The 25,982-nt window shown below is 48.7% G+C and overlaps 1 protein-coding gene across 6 annotated transcripts in view; it reads right to left on the bottom strand.

The window, feature by feature from the left end:
• The window catches only part of LOC117600078 (LIM domain only protein 3), a 72,358-nt gene that overhangs the window by 15,208 nt on the left and 31,168 nt on the right, over positions 1 to 25,982 (bottom strand). For 4 of the 6 annotated variants that reach the window (XM_034315062.2, XM_034315060.2, XM_034315063.2 and 1 more), the window contains one exon: positions 4,985 to 5,076. The gene's annotated coding sequence lies outside the window, so the exon portion shown is untranslated. Of the gene's footprint in view, positions 1 to 4,984; positions 5,077 to 25,982 lie in introns of those variants that run through there. The other 2 variants (XM_076692503.1, XM_076692504.1) reach the window with 2 other exon arrangements.

Raw genomic sequence — 25,982 nt, 5'->3', positions numbered from 1 at the left:
ATTCTCCTGCCCCCTCTTATATATACGCTTAGAATAAGCACCCCTTTTCCTGATAGAGGGATGCAGCGTCGGGGTCAACTCCCTTCCCCTTCCATCTTTCTTCGAGCAGAGAAAGGCCAGGCAACGAAGGAACCGTGCTAGCTTGGAAAGAAAGCGCGACAGAGAAAAAAGGTTGAGAAAACGAAAACGAAGGCTGTTACTCGCTCCTTGCTACGGGACTCGGCCGAGAGGGGAAGCTGGTCTCAGATTCTATTAAGATCTCAGTAAGTCTTGTTACACGGAGAGGCCACGCCGCAAATCTCGCAATAAAACAGCCACCGGTATAACACCGATTCAAGGCGACCGTCTACCGACTGTGGCCGGATCGTCGTGACGCTGCGCTAGCGGCGACGTCGGCCACCGTCTGCGGCGTCGCCGCCTACTCGTACGTTGCCAAACATCCCTCCGCAGGAGGTCCGTTCGCCCGCGTGGATTCGGCACGTACACGGGCATCGGAAACGGAAGTCTCGGTTAATCCGAGGAGAAAGCTGCGGCTATCGGTTATCCGAACGTTGTCTCTCGAACCGCTTTAAATCGCTCGCCCTTTGATTTAATAGAACGCCACGGAGTAACGATACGCGGCTAATTTTTTATTTTTAACTTTCGTATGTAACATAAAGTCGGATACACATTCCTTCTGCAAGCTAACTTTTCATCTCTGCATACAGTGCGCGGAATAGAACCAAAGATGGATCGAGCAAGTAGAACGAGGTCGTAGGTGGTCAGACAAGTGGAACGACGTAGTCGTTGATCAAGAAAGTAATATACACTGCTGTTCAAAGGTTGAAAGCACTTTTGCTTTTTAAACAAAATAAGCTTTCTCGTACATACGCTACAGTCTTATTAAAAATATTAAAATAAAACTAAGAAACTTCTAAAAATTTAACTTAAGAAATACGCGACTTATTTTCAAATTATAACGTGTTCGAAGCTTTTGGAAGACACTGTAGGTGCAGATACTGGTTGAACAGGTACGATAGTGACTATTAGCAATCAAAGAAATAAAATATAATATAAACTGCCGTCGATTAAGTAAAATAAAAGTGGTGGACATGTAGTTGGTACAATCTCACGAGCGAAATATGGTAATTCTTTCGGTAACAAGTAATCGAAATGCCGGAGTGGTTGATTGAATCCGGTTTAGATAAATCGCCGGAGCGGAATGGTGCAATGGGAATATCAATACTAACGGCGTTATAGCGAGTTAGATGTAGTTAGGTCTATCACGAACAAGTTAAATACAGTTAGCGTTGGATTGTAACTTTGGGTTAGGTCATAACATGAACTGAATAAAGTTTTTTCCTTCTACGCGGACGAGCTACCCCACATCTGCGTCAATTTGTTTCAGTAACTACTCCGTGACTTATGTCAAATGTTACCGAAACGTACCTATCGACCGTAAAGAGTTAAGAAAGTAGCGTGTAACTTCTATTTTTACTCGCCCAAGTGTTACGAAAACATTTTCAGACTAAGATATCTTACGAGTGACCTTGTTTCCTCGACGAGACACACGATACCGCGAGATGTAAGTATAATCCTCGGCAAATAACGCGGAACCATATAAACGAGACAATGGAAGCTTAAAAGGTAAATATGAAGATCGATGGGGGGAGCGTGGTAAGAAGCAGGAAAGCAAGGATCTCTCGTACGGCCGTTCGAGGAGATCGAAGGAGAAGGAGCCGGAAGAGGGCGGCTCGGCCTGCGGGCAGGGGTCCGAAATCAATCAAAACATTAATTGAAAGAGCCGAGAAGACAACGGCGCCCGTTCGGCTAAGGCGGTAGCTACGGAAGGTCTTGATAATCGAAAGATATCCTTGGCCAATAGCTGGCACGGCGGAGCAACGAGCAAGAGTGAAAGAGAGAGAATGAAGTTTCTTGGCCGTTCGTTTGTTCGGGACGTCCGGAAGCGGAGGAGAAAATTCGTAGCACGAAGAGAGCGGGAGTCGCGCGACGCCGATAGCGAGGCCGTGTCGGGAGATGGGAGAAACGTTTAACAAAGGGAACAAAGTCTTTTTAGACCGGTGACACGAAACGGCCCGTTATTGTTCGCGGTTTAGGGCACGGAAGTTCGTGCTATCCCGCGAATCAGCGCGTCGATACACCCTGACCATCGAGCCGATGACCATACGAGTCAACGACCAGCGGAGCGGTCAAAATAAAACGAGGAAAAAAAAAAAGAAATTGTTTATCGGCCTGCGAACTCGATCATTCGGCTCGGTTGATTCGATTCGATGGTAATGTACCGCAACCGCTGCTAATAGTACACGGGACAGTTAATGAACGCGATCTCTATTCAATTGTGGACCGGTGTTATTAGTAGAAGCGAACGTAGCCGCTTTATTAATTAATGAATCGATTTTAGTCGGTGGCCGGTTAATTATTCAACGTCGGTCGGCATCGGTGCAACTGCAAATGGTTCTTTAATGATCAGAGAGGGGACAACGATATTGCGAGTCGCGACCGCGGTTCGATTAAGCGCGCGCTCAAACCGTGCGGAAACTACCCTCTCGCGAGCCGATCTTCTAGGGGCGAATCGACCCCCGAAAATTCGCATTACCCCCGATTGCCTTATCGAGTCGCAACCGCTACGGCGAACTACGGCCAACGAAACGAATTAAAGTTCGGGGTTAATTATATTCCCGTTCGCGTGCGCTCACAGACCGCCCACTTCAGCCCTGCCGAGTAGATGAGGGTGGCGCGTTAAAAATTAGACCAACCAGACCTCCTTCCACCCTCCGCGTGTATCGTACCGAAGAAAATTCCCTTCGAAATGCGGCAAAAAAAAAAAGAAACGCACACCACACCAACCACCGATGGTAGGAGGGGGGGGGGGGATATAATCAGAGATGTCTGAAAAATCTTGTAAATGGAATATTGGGGGCCGACGCCCAGAAGGACGCGGCACTGCCACCTGGCGGAATGCCCAAGGACCCATGGGAAGCTTCAATCGCCGTAAAAGCAACGCCTCTGGATAGGAAAGGGGAGCGAGCAAGGAAACGGGCGAAGGGGATAGAAGTTAACTTAGAAGCTCGCGCGGCTGGATTCGTGAGTGCGCGGGACGAGGAGGAAAAAGGTACCATTCGCTACGAGTGGAAGAAAGAGATAAAAGAAAGGGAGCAACAGAGGGAGAGAAAGAAGGGAAGAAAAGGATAGGTTACGATGGTCAGTCCCGGAGATACACGTTCGACCGGTGCACCCAACTTAAGAGGATTACATTTGATATTTCGATCGGGCAAAGTGGCTTTTTATTGGACATTCGCCTTGGAATTATCGCTGACGCGTGTCGAAAGACATTACGTGTGGCCGGCATTATTAAATTATATCGCCATACCGTGGTCCCTTATAATTTTCTTCGGCGTCATCGTCGACAGATACCTACGTGAAACGTATCATCCCATTTACGAAACGAACAGCACGACAGAATTAAAGATCAGGGAGGGAGAGAGAGAGAGAGAGAGAGAGAGAGAGAAATAATGAAATAAGACGTAAAAAAGTAAATATTAATTATGCCATTAACGCGATTCGGTGGATGAGCGCGAAATCGCGCGAACACGAGGCGCTGTCCTGAATTCAATTTGCGCGGCGCGCGTGAAAGAAGAAGCACAGGGTGAAAGAGACAATTGCCGTGAATCGTGCGTCTCTGACGTTGCAACGACGAACGCTGCAACAAGCACGTTGCGACGACAGTAACAGCAACATTCGTGCGACGAGACACGAGGTGCAGCGTCACGGTCATACTTCTGCTTTTAGCCGTAGCTAATTAGCCGCACCAATTTGTCGGTGTAAAATAAACGTTTGCCTCGCACGACCGTCTCCCTCGCTCCAGTTTTCTCAATTTATTTGTGCGCTCACGGAGAGCATACCTCTACACAGGCGATCGTTCGTCTCTGCCCCGTCCACAAGCCTCCTCCTCTCTCTCCACCCCTCCCCACCCCCTCTTTCTCTCTCTCTCTCCCTTTCCCCGTGGACTTCAAACGAAATAATTAAGTCACTCCGTTCGGGAGGACGACTAACGAGACCGCCGTCGCTACTAAAACTGGCACCAATTATTGAAATTCAAACGACCGAATATCTCTCTCGCGTCTGTGACTAACCGGGACGGTCAATGGACGCACCCCCTTTCAAGTAAAAAAAAAAACGGATACGCTAATTCTAAATAAATAGCCGATCAATTATTTTCAATCTGGCATTCGAAAACACGCGAAAAGGGTACACCGTTAACTTTTTACCGGATAATTCATGGCTCTGTATGGGCGACAGAAATGGTGAATGAAATTTTTTTGTTCGCGAGTTTACGTTGGGGCGATAAGCATCGGTTGGCACCGTTTCAGTGTCATTAAAGTGAATGACCGGTATTCTATTCGTAATAACAGTGGCATTATACCCTTTATAAAACGCGATCGACCCGGTGAAATGTCAGGTTTCACACGGTTATACTGATGGTTGATTGAAAAATTCCCGCTACCGCGAAACTCGCTAATCGAGCGCCACCTCACGCGGCCGAAGCTAGCGGAATAATGTGCTAGCATTTTACGGGATGCAGATTAAGTACGCTTCTAAGGAATCGGTATCATTAACGGCAACCATACGATCTCGTCGTCTTAGGCGAGGATGTGTTTAGCAGGGTCGATGTTAACGATTAATTATTATAGCAAAACACGCGAATCAAAGTAGAAGAAATGAAAATAATAGGTCGTCGTTCGTTTGTCTCTCCCGCAATTTTTTGTCTGTCAACTTTGGCGCGCAAATCGGATTCCACGAAATTTCATTATTTTTACAGAACACAAATCAGGTGCGTGGAAAATGAAATTGAAATCGTGAAATTTAGATTACACGTTCTATTACGAGTTCCTGTTGCGTTGCTCGTCGTTCATTTCTGACGAAACGTGCCATACAACCGAGTTGTTTAAATCGCAAAGAATTGATAAAAATCATTGAAACTTACCTGACAATCCACAAAATTCGAGCCAGCTTCTCCGGACACCTTGTACCCTGCACGATTCTCCGGGTCTCCTCCGTCACGTGACACTACACCAGCTGCACAGAACAACGTTCACTGTTTGACATTCGTGTTAGCCTCTCCATCAAAGCAGAACATTCGTCGCGCGAATTAAATCTCAACCAGATGTATCGATCGTCGAAGATCCCGTTCGATTCTAATCGCGATATCTGTGTTTACTCCGCAACGAAACGAAACATGCCGCGTCTCTGAAACACCGTGAACGAGCCACCGAATAGCAAACAACGGAGCTCACGAAACCGCCTAATCGGCGGTCGGTTGTAAACTGCCGAGTACCGCGTGCGACCGCGGCACGCCACCGAAAGTGATAAATCCCCACTCCTACGAACGCTCGTTCCCCCACTTTCGCTCCCAACTCCCCACTATCGCAAGCAACACCACCCCTCAGCCGGTGTTTCAGTGTTCCCCACCCTTGGCTGTTATCCCCACTCCTAATCGCACTCGTATTCGAACCCGAGGAACTCGTGCGAGCCGAAACCCGTATTTGCACCCACCATCGAACCCGCACTCGTTGCCCCACTCCGAAACGGCCTATCATCGAACCATTCACGCTGCCGCACAGTTTAACTGCTACTCGAGCGGAATTCTCCGCGAAGCCGACGCGACGCGACGTGGAGCGGGGCTCGGCGTTCCGTAGCGGATTAAGACCTCGTGCGATTAAAACTCTGGTCCCATCGGTTCCAGAACATGTTCCCACGATTCGAGTGCGGCTTCGATTGCAAAAGAGAGGAAAAAAAAAAGAAGGAAACGGAGGGCTGCGACGTTGAGTTGATTTTTTAAGAGGTAGTCCTCCTGATGGTCGGACATTTGACTTGTATATTCGATACGAGTTAATTAAAGGCGGGAATAACGAAGTCGAGGAGAAGATGGCTCGTTGGAATAGCAAAGAACCGATACGAATGAAAACGTTTCCTCGATAGGGGATTTAATAAGCACACGGGCATTGGTCGTACAAACTAGAAGTGTCTCTAATTAGCTTCCTTTCGAGGATAAACCAACGGCGAAATCGCTTTATACCGGGGGGAAAGTGTGCGCCTATGTGTGTACAGTACGTTCGAGCGTGGAAGATGAAGGGAAAGAGAAAGCATTGCAAGAGACAGCGTAACAAGAGGGTGAAAGAACGAGGGAGAAAAAGAGAGAGAAACGTGGTGGATCGTAACCCGAGTCGAGACATAGCGACGGAGGATTAACCACCGGAGCAGCGTGCTCGCATCGTAGAATTCCACCCCTTGAAATCGCCCCTACGAACCCTACCATTGCACGACGCGAAGCGAACGCAGGGATGGCATCCCTACTATATGTCCGGTTCTGCCGCTGGGAGAAGCGTCTACCACCCCTACGAGGCCACACCTCCCATTACAAAAATTACACTGGTCGCTGATTTAGTGTTCTGCGCCGGTTCTTGGGGGGTGGCCGCGGGGCAAAGAAGGCACACAGGCACACGGGCTGCCTGGTAGCGCGCGCGAGGGTGCCTCGTTGGTTAGGGTGGGGACGTAAGTAATGAAAGGGTTGCCGCCGGCTTCGAGAATCACGGAATCATTCGCCAGATTAAATTAGAAAGGCTATGACCTTTTTTCCACTCCCATACTATCCACACCTATGGAGCTACCCAAGCGAAATGGATTAGGCCATGTTTACTACCGCCACATCGACGATGGTCTCTTTTAATTACTGCCTGATTTATGACCGACCACTGATTAAATCAGGAAAAAGAGTGGATTACACCCGCAAAATGACATTCCCGTGAACTTATTCGATTCGCAGTTATACTTTTCCCGTTCGTCCTCGACTCACCCTCTCTATATTCATTCTATCCTTCCACCCTTTCTGCCGCGCACACCCCCGAAACATCCCGATCGCAGCGCGGTTAAATTTAACGTCCGCCAAGTTTCCGGTTCGCGGGAAACGCCGTCGCTCTATTTTTCGGATCGGGATTTCGACGCGTCGGTTTACAGTTCGGGTTTACCCTTTTCACCCCTGCTGCCCCTAACGTCATACACAGCTCTCCTTCCCTATATTTTTTCGCGAGCGAAATGAAATTGGGGCGATTGCCAGGTTTCATCTGCAATCAGGAACGAAACCATCTATGTTGAATTTAATTTCATAGAATGTCACAAAAGGTCTATCGAGGTTTTTAGTTGCCGCGCGCGTATACCAAAAAGCATGGTAACGGAAGCGAAATTTAAAGGACTAGCAAAATATCAGGGGGAATTCGTGATCGTTTCCGAGCGATCGGAATTCGTTTTCTCCCGCCTATTGCGGATACGTTTCGACGGAATCGTGGCTGGGAAACGGGCAAACGGGTAAACGATCGAATGATCAAGTAGAAAAGGTTAGTAGAAAGGGATGCAAAGAGTGGAGAGATAGCAAAGTGGAAAAAGGAGAGAAAGGATACGGCAGGGATAGAGAAAACAGCGAGGGTGGAGAAGATGGGGAGGGTACTAATCACTTCTAGGGACTTTAATGGAGGTTTTCTGTACGCCGTCTACTTTGTCCACGACTTATACTACTTCGAACCGGTTGGAAGTAGAGTATTTGGGAGAAAAAGCAGCCGGAGAGTAGCGTTACGTGTATTAAACTAAACGGCACTCGGCTGGCTAGGTAGCTCGCTCGCTCGCGCTCTTGTCTGCCGAAGAAACGTTCCGTGTCGATGCCGAAATAAATTCTACGGCTGCCACCCGCACCCCCGTCCACCGGCTATTCCAGTTCCGCCCGGCTACGGATTTATTTAGCGTTCGTTAATTAAGAGAGCTCGCACGGTTTCAACTTCTAAATTCGATCGAGCTTTTCTTCGATAAAACCTAAATTTCCCGCAGTCACGCGATATACCCTTCGTTACCCGTAATTGCCTGGGATGGTAGGCCGAAACAGGAAGCACAATTCAATGTCCGTTTCCGTTAACGAAACTGTAACGATAATTACGTGTCCGCGCAAGGGAGCGTCGAAACTCTCGATGGTAATCGAACAGTAAAAAATTGAAAAAAAGGAACTATCCAACACAGACGCCAAATTTCAAATCGTCGTTTAAGTTTTTAGCGGACACAGGAAGAGTGGCGGGAAAAATTTGATGACCAAGTTTCCCGTAATACATGCGTCTATCTCCCTTTCGATATTGATATCCGAAGGAGGCTCTTTCGACGTGCAAACGGACAAAACGCACATCGAGAAACGTCCCGAGTACTGTTTTCAAAATTCCTATTCGACCAAGCGTATCCTCGCTGTAACATCCGTTCAACCAATACGGCTAAAGGTAGCGCGTGTCCACGCTCGTCTCGCTGCTTCGTGGATTTATTATGCATGGACTTGATGTATCGGACATCGGACGAACAGGTACGTGTGGATCCTGCTGGCTCGTATGTGTATGTGGGTTAGTGCCGCTCAAGTGGCACTGCCCATCAAGGGAGGTAGACGTTACTCTCAAGAGTGGACCGGGAAAGGACGACTGCGAAGGATAAGAAGAAAGATGGTGAGACTTGGTGGGAGTAGATGAGAGTGGCTCGACTACCTCTGGCTAACGCTCCTTCTCGTACCGGACTTGCTTTTTCTCCGAGATATTCTCTCTTTCGCTCGTTTCCAGGCAACTTCTATTCGTCTACCTCAACGATCCTATCCTGTAGGACATGCGAACGGTCTCGCGCGGGTATACCGATCGAAAAATATATTTTTTTCAGCGTGTCGTTGCTTTCAATTATTCCTTGATTACACTCGAAAGCGTTTTTTACGAACCGTGTCTAGCGAAAGAAATACGTTTAGTTGCGTTCGCCTGTAAACACGCGCGCCCTCTTAAATATGCCAAACTGTTTTGCATCTCCGCGGAAAAATATTTGTGCACCGGAAAAATATTTCCGGCACCGAGCGTGACCGTCCAAACACGGTTGTTCCCTACACGCATCCGCTTGTTGCCCGTTATCCAAACACGTAGGTATCCCCGATGCCTTTCTACTCCGTGAAACTTGAAATATTTTTTCGAGCGTAAACTTGGAAAACAAGCCGAGTACCGGTTTTCGTCTATTAGGCGATCAGGGCTGTTGCACGGTCAGAGGAACAATAGATCGATAGATCGTCGATGGTGTATCTCGTGTAGTGTCGTAGAAACGGAAAAAGGCTGGATGCCGATACGCGTTGCGGATTTTGGAAGGACGCAGCCCGATGGCATCGATGCTCTCGTGTGGCACAGATACTGAGAGCTTTTCTGGAAGAGCAGGGGTCCATTAGCCGACTCGCCTGTCTTCTGAGTCCATTACAAGATGAGCCGCCATCCCCCCGAGCCTCCTACCCTCCGTTTCCAACTTACTCAACGATACGGTACGCGATCTATACCTACCGTATAGATACGTTTCTCCCTCTCCTGTTTTCTCCTCTCTTTCTCGCTTTTCCATCCACCCCCTCCTCCCCTTCCTACCCTTCCAACCTTCTCCTCCATCCCTCTCTGTTTCCCTCACCCCTTCGCCGTCCCTGCCGCCTACTCAACTTCTCAATCCTTCTTGTCCGGCCTCTTAATCCTTTTTCTCGCAAATAGATAGCAATGTAAAAGGTATCGAGCATTACTTCATAGCGTCCCGTAATTACCGACCCTTTTTCCATCGCATACCTATCCCGAACAAACGAAACCGAATCCAACCGACGACGTGTCCCTTAACACGATGACGAAAGTGGACGACGTTTCGAGTTTCGATACGCAAATACCACCGCATTTGATCTCCTTATTGTACAAGTCCTTTCAACGCCGCATCGTACGAAGGGCAGGATGAAAAACGACAAAACTTGCTCGAACGAGGAACGACAAGGTGCGCAACACACCTCGAACGACGGTGCACGACAATGCGTCAAGTTCTGCAACGTGTAGTATGCCAACCGCGGTTAATCTTATTTTGTAATGGAAGACAAGAACGATTCGAGCAAGGGGTGCCTTTAAATCATTCTGCACACCTCTAAGGACGGATCAGAGGATTAAGCCAGGGACATACGTGGGAATGTCCAGGGTGAAACGAGACGCGTTAAGGCGGCCAGCAGCTCGTCCCGTGTCCCTTTTCACGCATTATTCGTCATAAAGTATGTACAAAAGAAGAGGATCGCCGCGCCGGCCGAACGGATCGTGGCACATCGGGTCGGTACTTATAGCGAGAGCACTCGCGCACGCCGCTGCTGCGACGTTTCTTGATTTATTCACCCTCTGAATTTTTTATCGCGCCAACCTTTACGGGGGCCTCTACGGACTTTGCTGCCCCAAACGAACTCGTACATCCTTCCAGTCGCTTCGGACGCGATGTATTACCGGTGTTGCTTCTGCTCCTGCTCCTGCTATGTCTCTTTTGAGGCCGTCTTTCCGCTCTCGTGAGTTCTCCTCGGACACGATCAGCCTGCAGCTAGCTACGGATAATCGAGTCCGAGCGCGTACGACTCGTAAAAAATTGACGATCTCGACCGACATGGTAAAACACAGGTCTGTGTTTAACGAGGAAACGAAGCGAGCTTGAACACGCGACTCGCTATTCGCGTAATTATCGATCCCGTACGATTACAACGTCGTTTCGTAGCGCCTTTGGTCTATCGATACAAGAGTAGTCTTCTTCTCTTCGTACGAGTATTCTCGTCGAGAATACGACGTTGAGGGTACGTATAGCATTTTACGGCCTCGTGTACGCGCGATAAAGGCACAGTCCTGTCTGTCAATCAAGATGGTAGCGTAACGTCGATGCCGGCGAGCAATAATTTGAAAAAATGCAATAATAGTGCGCGCGACTGGGACCGTAATGGATAAATTGCTGAGAGCCCGTCTGTACACACCGATAATACGAGCAGGCAGACAGGCAGGCAGGCAGGCAGGCAGGCAGGCAGGCAGGCATGTGGGGTGGATGGATATTGCTTAGCGGAGACTGGAGAAACCCCTCTTTCCTATATTATTCTCCTCATCCCCTCTATATTTCGTTCAGCGAGTGCGCCGAGTAACGCGCAAACGTTCAAGGAACCGTTGATGGAAAAGGAATCGGTTTTAAAGCGTTCTCTTCACGGGGATCATTTTCAATAAACCCTTGTGGAACTTTCGACGCGTACTTTCAGTGACTCGATTTATGGGACACGAGGTTGAATTGATAAAATATTACTTTTCATTCCACAGGACGGTGAGAAAAGTTGCGATCAAATTTTAACAGCATACGGTACTCGTTGACAAAGCTAAAAAATAAGTAAAGAAATCATCGGAATAACTCCGTTGCAACTCTAATCATTTTCAGTCTTTGAAATCAAATGTCGTTCTTTCATTTTTATTTATTATAAAACAAGTTTTATCAACGTTCGAATCAATTGCACTTAACAGGCGGCTACAAATGGATGAAATCAAGCATCGAAATTAGAGAAAGCATAGAGCCACTTGTTCCATCCGGTCGCATTAAAAACACGTTCGTAGCCATCGATACCGGAGGCAGGTAACTCAACACGACAGCGGTATGAGCGAGATACCCACCCACGCCATTCATCGACAATAATTGCCTTATTGACATTAATAAAACGAGCCAGATACCGACGGGTACGTCATCGGGGTCTATGCACGGGCACACGCGTGCTCCCGAGTGCGTAGGCACTCGAGTCACGAATGGTTGGGGGGGAAGGAGGACGCGCAGCTGGGACGCAAGGTGATTAGCAGAGACTCGGTCGCGTTCGTCGGCAATGTCTCTCGATAAGATAAAGTGTGTTCCATGCTCGTTTTGAGCCCGATCAACGTACTGCCTCAATTTTCCCTTCGTAACCGCTCCCTTTACCTTGGAAATTGAATCAATCGTGTTACCCGCCCCGTTCCACCGACCGATCTTGATTGTCTGCGGATTATACAGGCATCCCCCGTGAGCAGGAAAATTTAGCCATCCGAAGAAAAGAGTGAAACGAGCAAAACAGTCGATAAGACGTTTGCTACGATAAATCGATTGCTACGTTACCTATAGTCTATCGATCATCGAAATCACGCAAGTATCGTAGCATTTCGTTCTATTAGCCGAGGATGGAGGTGTCGCGTGTACACAATAACCGAGCAACTTTGTCGCGATTAACACGCGAAAAAATTACCCTCGTTTCTACGGTGAATCGACGACGAATCGTTTCCTTAAAACACGCCACGATACCGTTTCCGGTTACGTAGCAGAACGTCCCGCGACAAGGCACTACATCGGAACGTTCTAAACACATAAGCACGGTATCGCAGCCGTGCGACCACAGAGTCGGCGCGATGGACGAAGTAATACAGATAAAAGCATAGAATCATAAATAATCCATCGCGCAACGGAACGCGTTACTTTCGCGAGTGTATCGCGTTGGAAGGGAAAATTTGAAAAATCGAAACGTACCCGGCCGACTGACGGAAAACGAGAGAAGGACTCTAGAGTTTGGATGACGAGGACGGCGCGACTGCGAAACCCAGCGTATTTACATCACGGCTTACCCGTGATTATTTTTGCTTCGGAGAGTTCGCTACCGTCTCGAGTATAAGCTGGAGGCAGATAATAAAAGCCCGGTGGCAAGAGGCAGCGAGCCGAGAGTAGAGGAGGTGAAGGGTCTAAACGGCGTTGAAGAGAAGAGACGCGGAGTTGGTGGCAAAGGGGAAAAAGGTGAAGGGGAGCAGCGATATTTCACGGGTTTCGCGTGCGGGCGAACTTTAATAATATTCGTTCCATCAGGTATGGCCGGCCTCATATTAAGTCGGTCCGCGCGGTGGACGAGGCGCTGCAGGGGTGGCAGGATGTGACGAGAAGAGAGAGGAGAGGAAAGGAAAGGAAAGCAGTTTGGTGCGCGAAGGGGATGGAAAGAGGAAAGGAGAGGTTCGTATAGACGGTTTACCGGAGTGAGGGCAGAGACGACCGGGGAGCAGAGAATGAGACGTGTAATAAAGTGAGTTTTTAATTTCCACCGGTGCCGGTGGTTGGCCCCACGGGGTAGGGGTAGAAGGCACGGGTTTGCCCCCATGCCGGTGTGCCCCGGCCTCGTGGCCTGTCGGCTAGTATTACTAGATAAATCACCCAACAGGCAATAACCTCCCGCCTGCCCGCTCGTTCTTGCTTTCGAGCCACCTCTGCCGCCAACAGCACTGATACGCATTACACACCAAGCTACGAAACCTTGCGCCGCCCAACCTACCGATTTTCCACTCAAAATCTCTCCATTTTCCCATCGACGGAGATACCATTACCACTGGCTCGCTCGATTTATCTGTCATTTTTCGAACGAAACGATAGCAACGATCGATCGTTGCTTCAACACGTGGCGGGATCGAAAAATCAATATTTAACAACCGGCTCGAAGGAACACGCTGACAGATAAGACGGAGAGTCAAAACGATCCTTCCATTTCGGAAACACGAATATGGGCGACCGTAAAATTTGCCCAGCACGTCCCATCGCCGTTTCCCGGATTCTTCCCAGATAACCTGAGAAAATACAAGGAGTCCCTCGGGGAAACGGCCGGGTCAACACTCTTAAGTCCGTCCTGCCAACAAATTAATGTCCTCGGATTACAGAAACGGGCCGTTGGGAGAGATTTTCGTCTGGGGGCCGACGGATACGTTTTTAAAATTTACTTTAAACCTGGCCTCGGTCTCCGGCATGCGTCTAAAAATACACGACTTCGAGGAACGGTGTTGGAACACGCGGCACCTACGAAAATTCCCCGATAGATAAATCGTCTCTACGAATCCGTTCAATGATAACCAACGCGACGATAAACAAGCACCGATCGAAAGAGAATCGATGAACGGTGAGAGAGGACGAAACGTTGGAATAATTTCCTCGTGACGAGAACATTTTTCTTATCGCGTGACCGTCTAATAAGTCGTTGCGATCCTCACGCTGACATCGCGTATCGATCGTCCAAAGCCTGTTCGTTTCCTTAACTAACAGGTATAAACACACGTTTTACGAGCGTCGGTGGTAGGAAGCCGAGGAAAAGAGTAGGAAACGATGAAGAGCGAGGGAGAGGCATGAAAACAGGCAGATTAGCGGCTTTAATGCGGCACTTCCTGCCAGCGAGCCACGGTAGCAAGGGGATGAGCTCTGGCAACTTGACTCTGAACTTGTTCAGAAGCCGGGAACACATCTGGAACGTTTCTTCCATCGTCGTTCCTTCGTCGTCTACACCATATCGTTTCTCTCTTTCCTTCGTCTGTTCAGTAACGGCCCTTGTCTCTGTGCTCAGTCTCGCTTTTTTTTTCCATCCCTGCTCGACCCTTTCTCCATAATCGGTACATCGTGAACGCCGCCGAGTAATAGGCAAAAAGCCAGAAATTACGTGCTCCGTTCGCTCCGCGTCTACGATTCCGTTCTGTTTCTTCTTCGGAATCTCGATAACGAGAATCGAAGAATCATCGTACGATGAAATTCAATCTATCTCTGTCCGATTCGTTAAATTAACGAAAACGTGCATAGGATGATCACGTATCGGACGAGAAACGGAATATCGGAATAATGAACTTGTCCCTATCGAAGGTTACGTACGGGACTTACCGTGTCGACGAATAAACGAGCGATCTGCGAGGAAATTCAAGGGAAGAAGTCGGAGCGGGTCGAACGAACAGGGGTGAACGAAAGAAAGGAGGAAAGAAAGGCGTCCAATTTTCAGGATATTTTCATCCGAATCCCAGTAGCCGACAATCGTTCATTAACAGATTTTTTCTCGCGACACCAGGTTAAATTGCATAGACTCCGTGGGGCATTCAGCAGGGTGTCGGCTCGTCGAGGGGGCGCATTTAAATAAAAAGGTGACGGTGGCCCGAGCGGTGATATGTCTGTCGTTCTGCTAGTGTGCTGCCTATGTACCCGGGATACGATGGATACCTCGAAGCGTGGCAGGGTTTCAGGGGCGTCGAGGGGTGTCGAGGGGTCAAATGGCGGGCAGAATGCGCGGTGATTGCTGGAGGGCCGCATAATTGCACCCTTTGTGGTGCAATCAGCGGCGCAACTTGGCCGGCGCCTACGTCTATCGGCCCTCGCTATCTCCCTCTCTCTCTCTTTCTCTCCCTCTTCGTTGCTCTCTCATCTCTATCCATCTATCTATCTCTATCCCCGTCAACCCCGTTTTCGTTACTGTGTCTCGCTTACCCCTTGATTTCTTCCCCCTTCGTCGATGTCTCCTCGCCTTAACCACCGACGACGACGACGACGGCGACGCACCCCAAATCGTCCCTTAAATTCCTTTCGAGTTACTTATGTCGTTAAATGCGTCTATTTCCGAACGAAGATGGATTTTTCCTCGTCGTCGTCTTCGTCGTCTCCGTCTCCGTCTCGATGCTACCGGAATTCGACACGGACTCGATTAGGCTCGAGGAATACCGACGGAATATTAACGACGCGTTCGCGCTGCAAATTGACGGGTAACGAGGTAACGCGTTATTCTTCCGAGAGACGATGGAATGGAAAGAGAAGCGTGTATAACCGTTCCGCGAGGGATCGGGCTCGATTCACTGTGGCATGGCGATACGGGTCCGATGGAAGCAAGAAGGAAGATACGAAGGGGAGAGCGAACAATTAAGCAGAAACGACATCCGTGACGACGGGATCTCGTCGGTCAAAACATCTTGCCGGCGAAGCACATGGTGTGTGCCTATGGCTGGCCGCATGTGCATGTACAGCCGCGCGTATACCCCCGAGAGTATTCACGGGAATGTTTATCTTTTCTTCGAGGCTCTCGTATTAATTCGGTGGGGCCGAGCCTGTACAAAGATTAGAGGAAACCGCAGCTGGTCCCCTTCTGCGCCTCTTTTTTCCTCTTCTTCTTTCTCCTCCCTGTCTCTTCCCTTTTTTTCTATCCATGTCCACCAACTAGCCGCGAGCGACCACGTTTTATCCGACTCACCGGCGAATTGAAATTCGACGAGCGAGAAAAAAGGCGGGAACGGGCTCGAGTGGCGGGCTAGTTTATTTATTTTAACAGCAGTCCGGAGGAAACGACGGTATCGACGGGGCGGAAAGTATCTCAGCGCATTCTCGCATGTTGCATCCGCGAAGCGGACTCGGCGCCAACGCGATGGACACGGAGAATGGATTCGCGTGATTGAGAATCACTGGAGCTTTAAGCTGGCGACACGACGATGCCATTACCGCGTCGACCTTCCCGCCCCTCCGCTCCAACCCGCTCCGCCGTTTCACCTCTCGCCTGCCTCTTCCTCTTCCTCGTCCTCCGCTAACCGTCTATCTCTTTTCTACTCTTACCAGCTTGATACCATGGGGTCCTGCTCTGTTTCTCTCGCTCTCTGTCTGTGCACCCCGGTCTTGAATTATACAGACAGCGCCACTTAAAATAATACGCCCGGTATAAACTGTGCATCAACGCTAAAAGCTGTCATTTTCTGTAAGCCAGAATTATGGAGATTCCATGGCGCCGTTGCCGTGCCCCGTGCTCCCATATGTTCCCCGTCGCCACGCCGTGAAAAAGACGTCGAAGGGTAAGGTAAAGGGAGCCCCGCCGGAGAAAATAAATCTAGCCACCCCGCGACGCGCTGGAAAAGGAATCCATTAATTTTGCTTTAATCGAGCGATTATTCGACTCGGATAATTAAAAGAGATCTAAGCGAATAGGCTCGAGCAGGACGGAATAGCAACGTCAACGAAAGGCTGGGAAACGTGTTCTTCGAGAAAGGGGTGGACGTTGTTAAGATTTACTTACGTAAATAACCGGCTTCTTTTTGAGAAGGGGTTGAAACGCTCGAAATCTCGTTCCATTATCAAATTCATACAATTCCGAGTTTATCAAAAACGAATTCTAGCGAAATTAATTTTCGAATTTCTGGGAACTGGTATGGGTCCTCTGCTGGCCGTCGACCTTCATCGTTGACCATTGTCGGCCATCGTCGAATCGCGAAAAAGTAAGGAAACTCGCGAAACTATGCCGGAACTTTGTAGAATTCGAGCGACACTGGTGCGCGCTAGCGAGCTTCTTTAATCCCGGAATTTATTAATTACACGGTACACGCGGAGGACATTTATTACGTTGGATACAAACTTCAATTACGCTTGCCATATAAGAGGACGGAGCGGTTCTCCCGGGAGAAACGGGAGAGAGAGAAGTTCATAGACAGGCGCGGATGGAAATAAAGAAGGACGGCTCATTATCCGAGGCGGTCTCGTTACTTTTAAATAAACTGTTGCCCGCGGATAAAGAATAATCCATCGTGGTCCAGCTGTCAGAGACAGATTTTAAAAGTCGCGCCGTAATGGGGTCTCATTATAACCATTGCTCTTAACTACACCAACAGCTAGGCTACGCCACACGAGTAGCTAGACTCGGGAAGAGGAGGAAAAAGGAGCAGGTCGGAGAAGAGAGTTACGGGGACCAGGTAGAACAATAATAAAAAAAAAAAAAGAGAAAGAAAGAACGAAAGGAAAAAACGAAGGAACGAGGAAGAAAGAAAAAGGGGAGAAGGAGTAACGAAGAGAGAGATTAAATTGATTGCTCAACCTGTTTGCTCGTTATGCTCGTTATGCTCGCGACGTCGATGCGTAGACGCGCGCGAAAGAAGATTATAACGCAAACACCAGGATTTATCGAGACTCTATTTTGCCCGCTTGTGCACCGTCAACCTTCGTTAGAATGAGAATATCGACGTTTCGTATGGTTGTGTGGGTTCGTGTGGGTTCGTGGACGAGTTGCAGATGCAACCAGTCGCGTTTTATTCTTTCCGTGGCTCTTACTCGAACGCGACACTCGCGACGCGACGCGACGGGTTGAGTTAGGGACGCGATGTAGGAGGTTCGCTTAATTAGAATGTTCGTTAAGGGGTCGCGTAAGCCCCGTTGGGACTCTCGCTGGTAAAAACATAAGAACTATTTTCATTAAACTCGGCAGGCTCGCGGCTGAAAAGTATTTCGCTTTTGTAAGCGAACGCCGAGTGGACTACGCGTAAAGAGATTAAATTGGAGAACGCGGGAAACGCGACCGTAGAGATTCGTTTCATTACTAATTTATTTTTATTAATTTCAATCGGTAGACCCGAATGGTGAACGCACATTCTATGGAATCTACAGGATAGAATCGATCGACGTCTCTCCGTCGATTTTACCCGTGTACGTGCGATCAGCTACGTGTATACACGCGTCGTATCGAGATCGTATCGAAGACATTAATACCCGAGGATTTGCTCGCAACTGCTATAATTACCATCGTCTTCCCTTTAACGATACTGACACGAATCGAGAAAAATCCTGATACCCCTCCGGAACCGATCCAACCACTTTCGACCCTCGCGAAACGTTTCATCGTCCGTGCGTGTGCGCGGGTTTCATCCACGTGGTGCAAATTCGAGGGTTACGACATCCACTGTGCCCGTACAATGGCTCAAGGGTCTTGGAATTTTCGTTAATCAACGCGACTTGCACGCGTGCAACCCCTGTGACAACAGGGGTAGATGCTCCTCGCGCAAAGACCGGCTACGAAGACATACATGCATAGATAACCGTGCTGTTATAATCGCGAACACAGACTGCGAGCTGTACGACGCGACGGTAGGGAAGCTACGCACGTAGTGCAAACCGCGTTTCCGGAAGTGCAGTCACCACGAGTGACGGCGAAACGGGGGCCGGCGAGGATGGAAGGCATAAATGGCAGAGAATATAAAGGATGCAGCAATGCCATTAGCAAAATTACCGCTTATCGCGTTATCGGTATACTTGAGCAACGGAGCAAAGAGTATTTTGTAAGTGGCGTTCCGTTCGGCTCGATGGCGAAAATCGGAAAGCGCCGCGCGCAATCTTCCGCACCCTTCCGTTCGCCAATTCAGCGAGTAATGCTATTGCAAATGACATCGATCGGTCTAATACGTACCAAGAAATATTCTTGTAGCCGATGCAGGTTTAACATTTGTAAAGGATTTCATAGAAATTGTTATTCCCTTTTCATTGCAAGGCCAACGACACGGACGTTGAATGGTGAAGATTAAACGCGAATAGACGGACGATCCTTTCTTTTTTTAATTGAATGGATTGCCGTCGCGGAACCGTTCGCTGCCACGGTGGAAACAAAAGATTTATGCAAATAATCGGTGTTTTTCTATGCGCCGACGGAAGAATGCGTCGGCGGAAGCTCTTTTCAAGCTTCCGCGAATGTCGTGAAGGACTGGGCTTTCCGAGCGTGCTGTAGCCAAGCCGAGCCGTTTCAATGAGCTGTGTCGTAGGAGTAGCGGATGGATAGACGCAGAATGGAGAACTGGCAGGAGAGTGCAGTCACTGATTTAACGCGGGACAATTGAATCCAATTACAACCGCCGCAGCAGCCAGTGGATCTCAATCGTTCCATAACGCGGCTCGTTTCTTCCATTCGCCGATGCGCCTCGACACTCGTTGCATTATTTCAAACATTTCCACTTCTCTTCCTTTTTTTTTCTCTCTGCAATTGGCGACGCGTTGTTTCTTCACGCGCCACGAACGACGATGAACTGCTTTACTACAGTTTTTGCAAAGTTGAAATTTCGAATAAGTTTAGTGCAACGTTTCGCGTCGTAAACACAGCTAGATGCTTTGTCATATCCTTCTTTTTTAAGCGAACAGACTTTATTGCAATCTTCTAAGTTCAATTCGCGGATCATTTGACCCGATGCGAGATTGTTGCTCTCGCGCAATCTGCTCGTTTGATTGTATAAGAAAAACGAGGTTGTGACTCTTTCATTGTGTACGCGAGCATAACGCATTCTCATTAAGGAGGATTTATTACAATTGGAAGGTCTCGTCCAACCGATTGGTTATCTCGTCCCACTTTCGCGCGATTATCGAGGTTCTAGCGTGTATCGTGCACCTGGTATGACGTATCGAAAACGTTCGTCGCGCGTGCGACTCACCGAAACCGTTTTCACGCTGTAGATTGAACAGTGCAGAACGTTGAGCGGTACTTATAGGAACGTCGATACGGTTTACTCGAGTTGTAAACGGCGAAACGGTGGGTCGTAATCGAAATTGCCACGCAATGCGAACCTCGAATACAACAGCGAAGGGAGGATAACGCGGTATAACGCTACGCAACGTAATCTGTCTGTCTCAGACTAGATGGCGTGCTCCAGTGGCTGCTCTGCCGGCCGCCCCTGGCTGTTCATTAGGGGCCGCATTGTCCGCTAACTAAGTACAGTCACCCCCTTCCCTACAGCCCTCGAACCGACCTCTACCGATCCCCCAACCCCCTCGACTTCCACAAATCCCTCTTCCGCCCCTGCTCCACGAAATCGCCATAGCTCCCGTTCACGGACCTGCCACCCCCCTACCATCACCTTTTCTTCTTCTCTTTCTTCTTCTTCTTGTCCATCACTGTTTACCTATTCCCCTTTGTCTGCCGCTTCTTAACGCGAGCTACGACCACGTCCTGCGAACTGTGATGCACTCTGATCCCACCCTTTTTCACTACCCACCCTCTCGCGACGTGTTCACGTTGATTCCTCCTCTTCGTGCTCTATAGCCTCGACACCGATGCTTCGCCTTTGATTCCCGAGAGGACGAAACGAGAGCTCTCGCTGCAGTAGCGTATCGCTAAAAGGACAACGAATCTCCTACTCGAGCCGTGCTTTTTTTTAATCTGAACGCGGATTAATTGGAAACATTGGAGTCCGAGATCGTTGGATTAAACGATGCAATCGTTCCAGTGACTGCGATAACTCGACTGTTTCCATAATCGAAGAAAAGTTGTTGAATAGGAATTCGCTGTATCACCGAGTCTCCATAGGGGAAATAAGTCGAGAGATAAAAAATCTGTGAGTCACGGTAAGTTTCAGAAGGCATACGTCCAGACTGCATGCTCGTTCTATCGAGAATGCTTCTGCGCAGACGCGGTTGCCCGTTACCAATCGGATCTCTAATCCTTCCGCGCGCGAACAAGCGTCAATCAGTATCAAACTGCTATGTGCGAGCGCACCCTCGGTACGTGACCAATACATATATACGATCGTTCCTGCTACTTTCATTTTTCTCCCTTTTATACCCCCTTTATCGTCCTGCTTCGACACTTGACTAGAGTTATTTCTACCCTTTTTCCTTCTTTTTTTTTTTCCTTTCATATTGCGTTAACGTCTACCCTCCTATGTACACACATGTAACACCACTGAAAGATAAATATTGAAAATTGTTTGTATCGAGAGGAATAAAAACAAGCAAAATTGTTAACAAACATCCGGTTAAACAAACACGAAACTGCAATGCAAACGTTCCGACTTTTCACAGAGTTAATCGAAATATCCTTTGAATTGAGCAGGGAACGAATTCTTCGACAGTTTCGCACAATGCCTGGTAATATCTCGCCGCGCTCCTTTCTCGTACTCCTCTCCGGCTCCCTTGCCACCCCTGCTCGCTTGATCACGTTGGATCGTACGATGTACAGTTCATTGTGTCCAGGATAGAATCCAATCAAGGGGCTGGCGAGCCACTTTCGAGCGTCCACGTCACGGCCAATCAAACGTCGCTACTCGTGCATGTAAATACACGTTCGAATAGCCGCGTGAATTTATAGCCCCGGCAACTGGTTGTCTTGACCTCTCGACCTGGCGCTCGCGGTTCGATCTGGAAACGAACGACGAGAGAAGGAACAGACGGAACGGAACGGAACGGAAGTCGTGGCAACAGAATTAGAAAGTATAAAGCGTGAAAGACAGAAACGGTAGAGTCGGTGGCGAAGTTAAATCCGAACGATGGTCGCCGTGCGAGCGGAGCGACTAGATGTTCGTCACAATCGGCACGAGATATGGAAATTTAGTTATATGCCTACCCACCGTCCTGGAAACACCGTGGGTATTACCGTAATACCCTCCTCCGCCAGCCGCTTCCTGCCAAGCTATCCTTCTACCAGTGGACAGCTAGCCCCTCTCGGCCACCCTTCGACTTCCAGCGACACGAGCAACTCGACAGGGCCGTATTATCCAGGCCGTATACCTAACTATGTAAATAGAAGTCAGCGGAAATTGGTCTTTCCAGCTGGAACGTGACCTCGCGCCAACGTCGTCTTAACAGAAAAATCGTCGCGGTCGGCCGTCAATTTCCATCGACGTACGTACTAGAAACGCGTCCACCACGATCCAATTGCATTTAGATAGGCAATCTTGCCTTTGCTTATATACCGGGTACAGGTATAACAAAATGATCGAAAATGAAAATAATAAGATGAAACATTTTAACGAGAATCGCTTGTAATGAGGCAAATTTCGCATCGAGACTGATCGAAAATGGACATGTGTTATACGACGCGTCGATGCGAACCGTTACGCGCGAAAACACGTACGAGGACAGGATTTCAACGAACGGAAAATGCGTGCATTAGCCAGGCTTATCGTATCGAAACCGGTATGACTAGGTTGCAGCTTAATCGCTTATCGCGAGTCTGCATAAAACATGTTTCGCGTATGTACGCGACGCGACAGGATCCACTACTTAACGCACCCGCATACACGCGGGACATACTTTTTCCGCTCGAACCGTGCGACTACCCGCGGTTCGTTTCCTAATATATATATTCTACTATCGTGAGACAGTCTGATTTGCGGTCCCTTGGCTTGTAACTTGTAATCACCGGTGATTATTCTCGTTCGCGAAACGTCTTCCTCGTTCGAGGCGCATCCGTGTCTTAGAGAACGGTGGTGGAAACGCGAAACGCTTTAGGCGAACGGGTTCGTAGCGAACGAAATTGATCTGTCCGACCGCCGACGAACGACAGGACGTATTATCTCGTGATACGCGAGAATAATAGACGTATAACATGGAAGAACGAGGAGGAATCGTGCATGAAATACAGATACAGATTCGCGGGATATGATTGTTCGCGAGGAGATCGGGTACAAGACTACTATAGGAACGACGCTCGAGGATTTCAATCGACGCGTCAAAAATACCCGGCTGATTCGATTCGCTCGAGAGGCGAACGTAAATCGAAAAGTAGAAATTATCCACGAAACGATTGCTCGTTTTTGAACGACTTTCAACAGTGACCGATCGACGCGTACGCCTCCGTATGTACTGTATATAGGATAGAAACGCGCGCGGAGAAGAGCGACCTTCTCGCAATCTCCTCTCGATCCAATATCCGAGTTTTTTGACAGCAATTTCGGTCACGTCCGATAATATATCTGGATCATTAATATAAAGCTCGGACCACACACCGCGCGTCCCTCGCGGGGAAATTGCTTTTCAATCCCCTATACCGCCCTCCCTCTTCCCCACATGATAGGGCGCTCTCCTTGCCACCCCACCATCGCCGTCGCTACCATCCGTCTTTCGCTCTGCTTCGGTCCCTGCTTCGACTTCTCCGCTCCCCTTTCCACCCTCTCTACCATCTCCAGCTCCCACCTTTACTTTTCCCTATACCTCTGTCTCAATATCCAACTTCGTTCCGCCACCCTTCCACAGTTACCCCTCTTTCCATTTCCATCTCTATATTGCCCTTCTTTTATTTCGCGAATGAATCAGTTCTCCGTGAAACGAGCGCGTTTCTTCTTCAATCTCGATGTTGCTTTGTAAATTGGTGACAAAGTTTAATGCTCCAATCGCGGCGAAAGATCGCGATCTACGAGTCGTTTCCAAGTTCTTCTAACCATCTCTCGTACCGTGCAAACGTTCGCAGTTGTTCGATTCCGCGACCACCATGGTCGGTACACGTCCATTAGCACGCGACGAGAGCTAATGGAGAAAATGCGCGTACACGTCCAAACGTGTTTGTATCGTGTACAATGTAGAAGCAGAACTGGAAGCGCGAGTACACACGTGGAAAAACGTAGAAACACGAATAGAGTGTAGGAGAGAGGGTGGATACTCGCAGAGCAGAGGGTAAATGGTGGCGGTGGTGTACATACGCGCGACACAGAGAGCGTCGGAGAAGCGTGCACGGACAACCCTCCATAAAGAAGATCCCCTCGATCAGATAAAAAATGTATTATAGCCGCCATGATACAGGTCTCGATACTTCGACGAGACTTCCCCGGGAACGGACAGCGTATCCTCCCGCAGGATTCAACCCCTACCCTCCCCTTCATCCCTCCTCCTTTTCCCAGTTCCACGATCGCTGGCGCGTTTCTCTCTTTCTGCCGAACGCGACAGCTTCTCCACTCTGCCCCCCTTCACCTGGAAATTGCTATCGGGCGATTCAACCTCGAATGCAGATCGCTGCACTCTCTCGAGTCTCGAGGATGACATTCGACGAAATTAGATTCCGAGGAAAGGAAGAGGAAACACGCATGTAGCTGTCCTCCAACCCCGACGCTCCGCCGCCCGACCGCCAACCGCCCCTTATTTCTGCTTCGAATTCAACTCCTACTTCTCGTTCGGAATCCCTTCTTCCGGCCCGGCGAGACGAGGAAAAATCTACTATTTGCCGTTACTAGCCAATCTATCGAATGGGATGCTTCCGATCGAAACGAGGAAATCGCTCGAATCTCTAAACAGTCTTCCTCTCTACTGTGCACAGATGACGAGTTGCTTAACGAAATGCTTGTTCGCTTAGTCTGATTCCAATTTTCAGATTTTCGCACGATACGCGTTAATGTAAACGTAAACCGGAAACGGATCTCTGCGGTGGACTTCGCCAGAACGAAACAACGATGCTGTTACGAGGTAAAAACAATCCTCTCTACGCCACAACATCAATAACATTAGTCTAAGTAATGTAATTGGCCGGCTTCCCTGCACGATAGTGCTAGCCGTATCGTGCAAGCCGACGCTATATATTGCACCGCGGTCGTGCGCTCGTCCGGTGTCGTCAAATCCAATTTCACCCTATCGAGGTCAAAAAAGAGTAAAGGTAAAACAAAGGAAAATAAAATTGATACTTGAGGGCCGTAGATGGAACATGCTTGTAAAACTGGCCAGATTTATATGCGCATTGAAAAAAAAATGTGAAAAAATTACATTTAGGTCGTGTAGCAAACAAAGTGGGCAATGGGCTCTCAGGGAAATAACTACATTAAGTCGATTGGATCGAGTTTGCTTTTTTCGTTGATGCTTTCGAAGAGCCACGGCCAACAAATTCCTACCCCACTACTGTGTGAATCCTGACATCCTTGACGTTCCGCGAATACATTTTTAGATTGGATGGCAAGATGCACGTAGCAAAACAAACGAAACAACGAGAAGGTAAGAGGCAAAGCAGTATGGACAATCGGGGAATATTGAGATAAAAATAGAGGTCGAAGGTTGACGAGGGGGTGGAAGAACGTGGAAAAGGCAATATGCGAGACGGGGGTTGGTAATAATAGCTAGCTGGGCAAAGGAAACCTGCTAGGCTGGGGGGAGCGTTTAATTCATTACAGACATTAAAAAAGTAAATTGCCCCGTGTCTACGAAAAGAGGAGAAAAAATTTAAAAAAAAGAAGACGGGAAGATGATCAACGGACGAACGGACATTCGACCACGAAAATATTTAATTAAATTCACGACCGCAAGATACGCCTGTTTCGTTTGCGCTCGCTGAAGCGTACGCCCGAAAACCGAAAGTAATTATCTCGGCCTTTCCAAACGAGCGGCCACGTCTCTTTTTCGTGGAAAGAACGGGGATCGCCGCGTCGATGGATTGTTCCTCCGATATCGTAGGAAAGAAAAAAAGGAAAAAGAGAAAAGAGGCCGGAGGACGGATGAAAAGAAAGGGGTGCCAACAGTTTGGCCCGCCAAACTCTACGCTCGATCTTTGGTTAATACTTTTTCTGTCGCGTCCCAGGAGAGGCCGCAACGTTTCCAACGAATTAGGCGCATGACTTGCGACTTTCATCTTTCACCAGTGTCCAGTCCAGTGCAGCAGTTCACTTGACCAGACGGTCTTTAATCGGCACTGTGACACATTCCTCTACCGATCTGGCTCCGTGCCACTTCATCGATCGTTCGATCGATCGATCACGCTCGAAGAACCCTCGTGAACAACGATAACTGTTTACGAGTTTCCGAATTAATTATTGCGCACGGCAGATGATCGTCTATTTATGTTACATTATTTGCCACGT

The sequence above is a fragment of the Osmia lignaria genome, chromosome 15 (assembly GCF_051020975.1).
Source record: "Osmia lignaria lignaria isolate PbOS001 chromosome 15, iyOsmLign1, whole genome shotgun sequence".
NCBI lineage: Eukaryota > Metazoa > Arthropoda > Insecta > Hymenoptera > Megachilidae > Osmia > Osmia lignaria.
The sequence above is the reverse complement of the archived record's forward strand: the minus strand, read 5'-3'. Positions and strand labels throughout refer to the sequence as shown.